This window comes from Apodemus sylvaticus, chromosome 22 (assembly GCF_947179515.1).
Source record: "Apodemus sylvaticus chromosome 22, mApoSyl1.1, whole genome shotgun sequence".
In the NCBI taxonomy this organism is placed as follows: domain Eukaryota; kingdom Metazoa; phylum Chordata; class Mammalia; order Rodentia; family Muridae; genus Apodemus; species Apodemus sylvaticus.
Genome location: NC_067493.1, coordinates 19,837,094 through 19,844,625, shown reverse-complemented (window position 1 = coordinate 19,844,625; position 7,532 = coordinate 19,837,094).

Here is a 7,532-nt window from a genome sequence, read left to right as displayed (position 1 = left end):
CTAGTCTTAATGGGAGCATATGTAAACAGATCTGTTGTAAACTTCTTATTTAATTTATGATTCAAATTTATGTGTAAACTCATAGTGAACTTTTTTTTACCATGTGATCATGTAATCTGAAAGATGTATAAGTGCTGAGGACAAAGAGAGCGGAGAGTTTTGGGAGAAGAACTTAGAAATAAAGATTAAAATCACTTTTAAAAGTGTCCCCTTTTGTTCTTGTGACTTTCACTAGCAGACTGGGATTTGGACCCTGGTAGTTTCTGCAGAGATAAGAACAAAGGCTACTTTACTTAATCATCTGATGTTTTATGATGAGGTGTTAAAAGAGACTCTGTTTCTGGCCTTGGAGGAACTGAGAGAGGCAGGCGAGCTAGTGCTGCAAAGTTACTTAGAGTCAAGATAGGTAAATGTTATTGTTATAATAAAAGTAACCCTAATATCTTGTAAGACCAAGACTTGCCTCTTTCTCCTCAGCTACCTTCAAGAGAAAACAAGAATGCTGGAGCTGGCCTCTGGCACATAGGTATGTGGGTTTTTGAGGGTCTTTGATTCTATTCCATTGATCAATGTGTCTGTTTCTGTACCAATACCACACAGATTTTAATCACTGTTGCTCTGTAGTACAGCTTGAGGTCAGGGATAGTGATTCCTCCAGAAGTTCTTTTATTGTTCAGGATGGTTTTGGCTATCCTGTTCTGTTTTGTTTTCATATGAGGCTGAGAATTGCTCTTTCAAGGTCTGTAAAAAAATTGCATTGACATTTTGATGAGAATTGCAATTGAATCTGTAGATTGCTTTTGGTAATACAACCATTTTCACTATGTAGAGCCTATAAATCTATGAACATGGGAGATCTTTCCATCTTGGATATCTTCCTCAATTTTTTTCTTCAGCAACTTGAAGTACTTGTTACATTTGTTTTTCACATGCTTGGTTAGAATTACTCCAAGGTATTTTATAATATTTGTGACTGTTGTGAAGGGTGTTAATTTCTCTCTCTCTCTCTCTCTCTCTCTCTCTCTCTCTCTCTCTCTCTCTCTCTAACTCTAACTCTCTCTCTTTTATTAGACATATTATTTATATTTCAAATGTTGTGCTCTTTCCTGGTCCTCCCCCTCCAAAAAAATCCCATAACCCTTCTCCCCTCTGTTCACAAATCAACCCACTCCTACTTCCCTGTCTTGGTATTCCCCCACACTGCAGCATCGAGCCTTCCCAGGACCAAAGGCTTCTCCACCCTTTGATGTCCATCAAGGCCATCCTCTGCTGCCTATGTATCTGGAGCCATGGGTAACTCCATGTGTACTCTTTGGTTGATGGTTTTGCCCCTGGGAGCTCTGGGGGTACTGGGTGACTCATATTGTTCCTCCTATGGCACTGAAAACCCCTTCAGCTCCTTGGGTACGTTCTCTAGCTCCTCCATTGGGGACCCTGTGCTCAGTTCAACAGCTGGCTAAGAGTGTCCCCCTCTGTATTTGTCATACACTAGCAGAGCATCCCATGTGACAGCTATATTAGGCTCCTGTCAGCAAGCACTTATGGGCATATTTGGGATGGATCTCTAGGTGGGGCAGTCTCTGGATAGTCTTTCTCTCAGCCTTTGCTCCACACTTTGACTCTGTATCTCTTTCTTTGAGTATTTTGTTCCCCCTTCTAAGAAGAACCAGAGTATCCATACTTTCTTCTTCCTTCTTCTTAAGCTTCATTTGATCTGTGAATTGTGTCTTGGGTATTCCAAGTCTCTGGACTGATATCTACCTATCAGTGAGTGCATACCATGTGTGTTCTTTTGTGATTGGGTTACCTCACTCAGGATGATATTTTCCAGTTCTACCCACTTACCTAAGAATTTCATAAATTCATTGTTTTTAATAGCTGAGTAGTATTCCATTGTGTAAATGTACCACATTTTCTGTATCTATTCCTCCATTGAGGGACATCTGGGTTGTTTCCAGCTTCTGGCTATGAACTGGCTATGACTGCTATGAACATAGTGGATCATGTATCCTTATTATATGCTAGAAAATCCTCTGGGTATATGCCAAGGAGTGGTATAGGAGGGTCCTCCGGTAGTATTATGCTCAATTTTCTGAGGAAACTCCAAACTGATTTCCAGAGTGGTTGTACCAGCTTAAAACCCACCAGCAGTGGAGTATTCCTCTTTCTCTTGCCAGCACCTGCTGTCTCTTGAGTTTTTGATCTTAGCCATTCTGACTGGTGTGAGGTGAAATCTCAAGGTTGTTTTGATTTGCATTTCTCTGATGACTAAGGGTACTGAACATTTCTTTAGGCGCTTCTCAGCCATTCAATATTCCTCAGTTGAAAATCTTTGTTTAGCTCGGTACCCCATTTTTTAACAGGGTTATTTGGTTCTCCAGAGTTTCACTTCTTGAGTTCTTTGTATATATTGGATATTAACTCTCTGTCAGATGTAGAGTTGGTAAAGATCTTTTCCCAATTTTTTGGTTGCCATTTTGTCCTACTGACAGTGTCCTTTGCGTTATAGAAGCTTTGTAATTTTATGAGGTCCCATTTGTCAATTTTTGATCTTAGAGCATAAGCTATTGGTGTTCTGTTCAGAAAATTTTCCCTGTGCCCATTCAGACTCTTTCCCAGTTTCTTTTCTATTAGTTTCAGTGTGTCTGGTTTATGTGGAGGTCCTTAATCCACTTGGACTTGAACTTTGAATACGGAGATAAGAGTGGATTGATTTGCATTTTTCTGCATGCTAACTGCCAGGTGAACCAGCGCCATTTGTCGAAAAGGTTGCCTTTCCCCCCCCTGGATGGTTTTAGCTCCTTTGTCAAAGATCAAGTGACCATAAGTGTGTGAGTTCATTTCTGGGTCTTAAGTTCTATTCCATTGATCTACGTGCCTGTCACTGTACCAAAACCATGCAGTTTTTCACACTGTTTCTCTGCAGTACTGCTTGAGGTCTGGAATATTGATTCCCCCAGAAGTTCTTTTACGGTTGAGAATAGTTTAGCTATCCTGTTTTTTTTTTTTTGTTGTTGTTGTTTTGTTTTGTTTTGTTTTTTGTTGTTGTTGTTGTTATTCCAGATGAATTTGAGAATTGCTCTTTCTAACTCTGTGAAAATTGAGTTGGGATTTTGATGGGGATTGCATCGAATCTGTAGAATGCTTTTGGGAAGATGGCCATTTTTACTACATTAATCCTACCAATCCACAAACATGGGAGATCTTTCCATCTTCTGAGGTCTTCTTCAATTTCTTTCTTCGGTGACTTGAAGTTCTTGTTATACAGATCTGTCACTTGTTTGGTTAGAGTCACACCAAGATACTTTATATTGTTTGTGACTATTGTGAATGGTGTTGTTTCCCTAATTTCTTTCTCAGCCTGTTTATCCTTTGAGTATAGGAAGGCAACTGATTTGTTTGAGTTAATTTTATATCCAGCCACTTTGCTGAAGTTGTTTATCAGCTGTAGGAGTTCTCTGGTGGAGTTTTTTGGGCCACTTAAGTATACTATCATATCATCTGCAAATAGTGATAATTTGACTTCTTCCTTTCCAATTTGAATCCCTTTGACCTCCTTTTGTAGTCTAATTGCTCTAATTAGAACTTCAAGTACTATATTGAATAGATATTGAGAGAGAGGGCAGCCTTGTCTAGTCCCTGATTTTAGTGGTATTTCTTCAAGTTTCTTTCCATTTAGTTTGATGTTGGCTACTAGTTTGCTGCATATTGCTTTTACTATGTTTAGGTATGGGCCTTGACTTTCTGATCTTTCCAAAACTTTTAACATGAAAGGATGGTGAATTTTGTCACATGCTTTTTCAGCATCTAATGAAATAACCATGTGGTTTTTTTTTCTTTGAGTTTGTTTATGTAGTGGATTACATTGATGGATTTCCATATATTGAATCATCCCCGCATCCCTGGGATAAAGCCTACTTGATTGTGGTGAATTGTCATTTTGATGTGATCTTGGATTCAGTTGGCAAGAATTTTGTTTTTGTTTTTTGTTTTTTTTTCCCGAGACAGTGTTTCTCTGTATACCCCTAGCTGTCCTGGAACTTACTTTGTAGACCAGGCTGGCCTCGAACTCAGCAATCCTCCTGCCTCTGCTTCCCAAGTGCTGGGATTAAAGGTGTGTGCCACCACTGTCCGGTTCAGATGGCAAGAATTTTATTGAGTAGTTTTGCATTGATATTCAGAAGGAAAATTGGTCTAAAGCTCCCTTTCTTTGTTGGATCTTTATGTATTTTTGGTATCAGCATAATTGTAGCTTCATAGAATGAGTTGGGTAGTGTTCCTTTTGTTTCTATTTTGTGGAATAGTTTGAAGAGTATTGATGTTAGGTCTTCTTTGAAGGTCTGATAGAATTCTGCACTAAAACCATTTGATCCTGTGTTCTTTTTGGTTGGGAGACTTCCAATGACCACTTCAATTTCTTTAGGGGTTATGGGACCGTTTAGATGGCCTATCTGATCCAGTTTTAAATTTGGTATTTGGTATCTGTCTAGAAAATTGTTCATTTCATCTAGATTTTCCTGTTGTGTTGCAAATAGCCTTTTTTTAGTAGGATCTGATGATTTTTTGATTTTCCTCGGTTTCTGCTGTAATATCTCCCTTTTCATTTCTGATTTTGTTAATTTGGATACTGTCTCTGTGCCCTCTGGTTAGTCTGGCTAAGGGTTCATCTATTATGTTAATTTTCTCAAAGAACCAACTCCTGGTTTTGTTGATTCATTGTATAGTTCTTTTGGGTTCTACTTGGTTGATTTCAGCCTTGGGTTTGATGATTTCCTGCTGTCTACTCCTCTTGGGTATACTAGCTTCTTTCTGTTCTAGAGCTTTCAGGTGTGCTGTTAAGCTGCTAGTGTATGCTTTCTCTAGCTTCTTTTTGGAGGCACTCAGGGCTATGAATGTTTCCTCTTAACACTGCTTTCATTGTGTCCCATAAATTTGGGTATGTTGTGCCTTCATTTTCATTAAATTCTAAAAAGTCTTTGATTTCTTTCCCTATTTCTTCCTTGACCAAGCTATCATTGAGTAGAACATTGTTCAGTTTCCATGAGTATGTGGGCTTTCTGTTGTTTTTGCTCCTATTGAAGACCATCCTTACTCCATAGTGATCCTATTGGAGGCATGAGATTAGTTCGATCTTCTTATATCTGTTGAGGTCAGATTTGTGACCAATTATATGGTCAGTTTTGAGGAAGGTACCATGAGGTGCTAAGAAGAAGCACCTCTTGATTTAGGATGAAATGTTCTACAGATATCTATTAAACCAATTTGATTTTAAATCCAAAACTTCTGTTAGTTTCACTGTGTCTCTGTTTAGTTTGTGTTTCCCTAATCTGTCCATTGAGGAGAGTGAGGTGTTGAAGTCACTCACAATTATTGTGTTTGGTGCGATGTGTGCTTTAAGCTTTAGTAACATTTCTTTTACAAATATGGGCGCCCTTGCATTTGGAGCATAGATGTTCAGAATTGAGAATTCTTCTTGGTAGATTTTTACTTTGATGAGTATGAAGTGTCCTTCTGTGTCTTTTTTGATGACTTTTGGTTGAAAGTCAATTTTATCTGATATCAGAATGGCTACTCTTGCTTGTTTCCTGGAATCATTTGCTTGGAAAATTGGTTTCCAGCCTTTTACTCTGAGGTAGTATTTGTCTTTGACACTGAGATGCATTTCCTATATGCAGTAAAATTCTGGGTCTTGTTTATATATCCAGTCTGTTAATCTATGTCTTTTTATTGAGGAATTGAGTCCATTGATGTTAAGAGATATTAAGGAATTAAGGTTATTATATCTTCCTGTTATTTTTGATGTTATTTTTATTTTTGTGTGGTTATCTTCTTTTGGGTCTGTTGAAAGAATATTACTATCTTGCTTTTTTTAGGGTGTAGTTGCCCTCCTTATATTGGAGTTTTCCATTTATTGTCCTTTGTAGGGCTGGATTTGTGGGAAAATATTATGTAAATTTGGTTATATCACAGAATATCTTGGTTTATCCATCTATGGTGATTGAGAATTTTGCTGGATATAGGAGTCTGGGTTGGCATTTGTGTTCTCTTAGGGTCTGTATGAGATTTGTCCAAGATCTTCTTGCTTTCATGATCTCTGGTGAGAAATTTGGTGTAATTCTGATATGTCTTCCTTTATATGTTACTTGGCCTTTTTCACTTACTGCTTTTAATATTATTTCTTTGTTTAGTGCATTTGGTGGTTTGATTATTATGTGACAGGAGGAATTTCTGGTCTGGTCCAGTCTGTTTGGAGTTCTGTAGGCTTCTTGTATGTTCATGGGCATCTGTCTCTTTAGGTCAGAGAGGTTTTCTTCTATAAATTTGTTGAAACTATTTACTGGCCCTTTAAGTTTTGAATCTTCACTCTCTTCTATACCTGTAATCCTTAGGTTTGGTTTTCCATTGTGCCCTGGATTTCCTGGATGTTTTGGGTTACAAGCCTTTTGCATTTTGCATTTTCTTTGACTGTTGAATCAATGTTTTCTATGGTATCTTCAGCACCTGAGATTCTTCTATCTTTTGTATTCTGTTGTTGATGTTTGCATCTATGACTCCTGATTTCTTTCCAAGGTTTTCTATCTCCAGAGTTGTCTCCCTTTGTGATTTCTTTGTTGTTTCTACTTCCATTTTTGGATCCTGGATGATTTTGTTCAATTCCTTTACTTGTTTGTTTGTATTTTCCTCCTTAACTAGTTTGTGCGTCCTGCACACACTCAGTCCATACAGATATCTTGATTGTGCTTAAATTCTGTTTTGAGATTTATATATTGCAGAATGTACAGCTTTGATGAGATTCATCCTCAGACATAGTAAACTGACCTACTTAGACTCCCTATGTTATGGATTCCAGGTCATTTTGCCTTATTCAACCTTTCAGACAGATCCAGTCAAAACTTCAGTCAATCCTGAGCCTTCTAGACATCAGAGACTGAATAACAGTCACTGGCTTGGATTTCTTAAGGCCTAAACAAATCTAATTTTCCTACCCTACCGCTCTCCTTTAAAGATATTTCATCATCGCTGTTCAGCCAGAAGAAGTTATAGAGAGTCTTCCTCCCAGTTCCCTTGGTTAAGGGTGGACATAGCCATATCTTATATTAGTAGAATGCTTTATAGTCAATTCAAGTTAAAGTTATAATTTTACATTGATAGATTGGTACATATTTAAGGTTTTCATTAGTATGACTTTCTTATATTTGATACAAGACTTATAATTAATATTGTTACTCTTTGATAGGCATTGTGCCTGTACAACTCATCTAAGAATATGAGACTTGGACCCAGTCCTTTTAAAAACTGCCATTACAAACTGTTTGATAATCAAACAACATGAGTTAAGGGCCAGATAGCAAACTCATGGTTCTGAGTTAATTATAAAAGGGTGTTTTTGAGATATTTCAATTAAAAATAGCTGAGAGTAGTTAAGGGGTAATAGTTTAAATAGACTTTACATAGATAGTCTTCAAAGGCATCAGAAGTCCACAAAATATGACAATTAAGACATTTCATTACTAAAAATCATTTGACTAGAG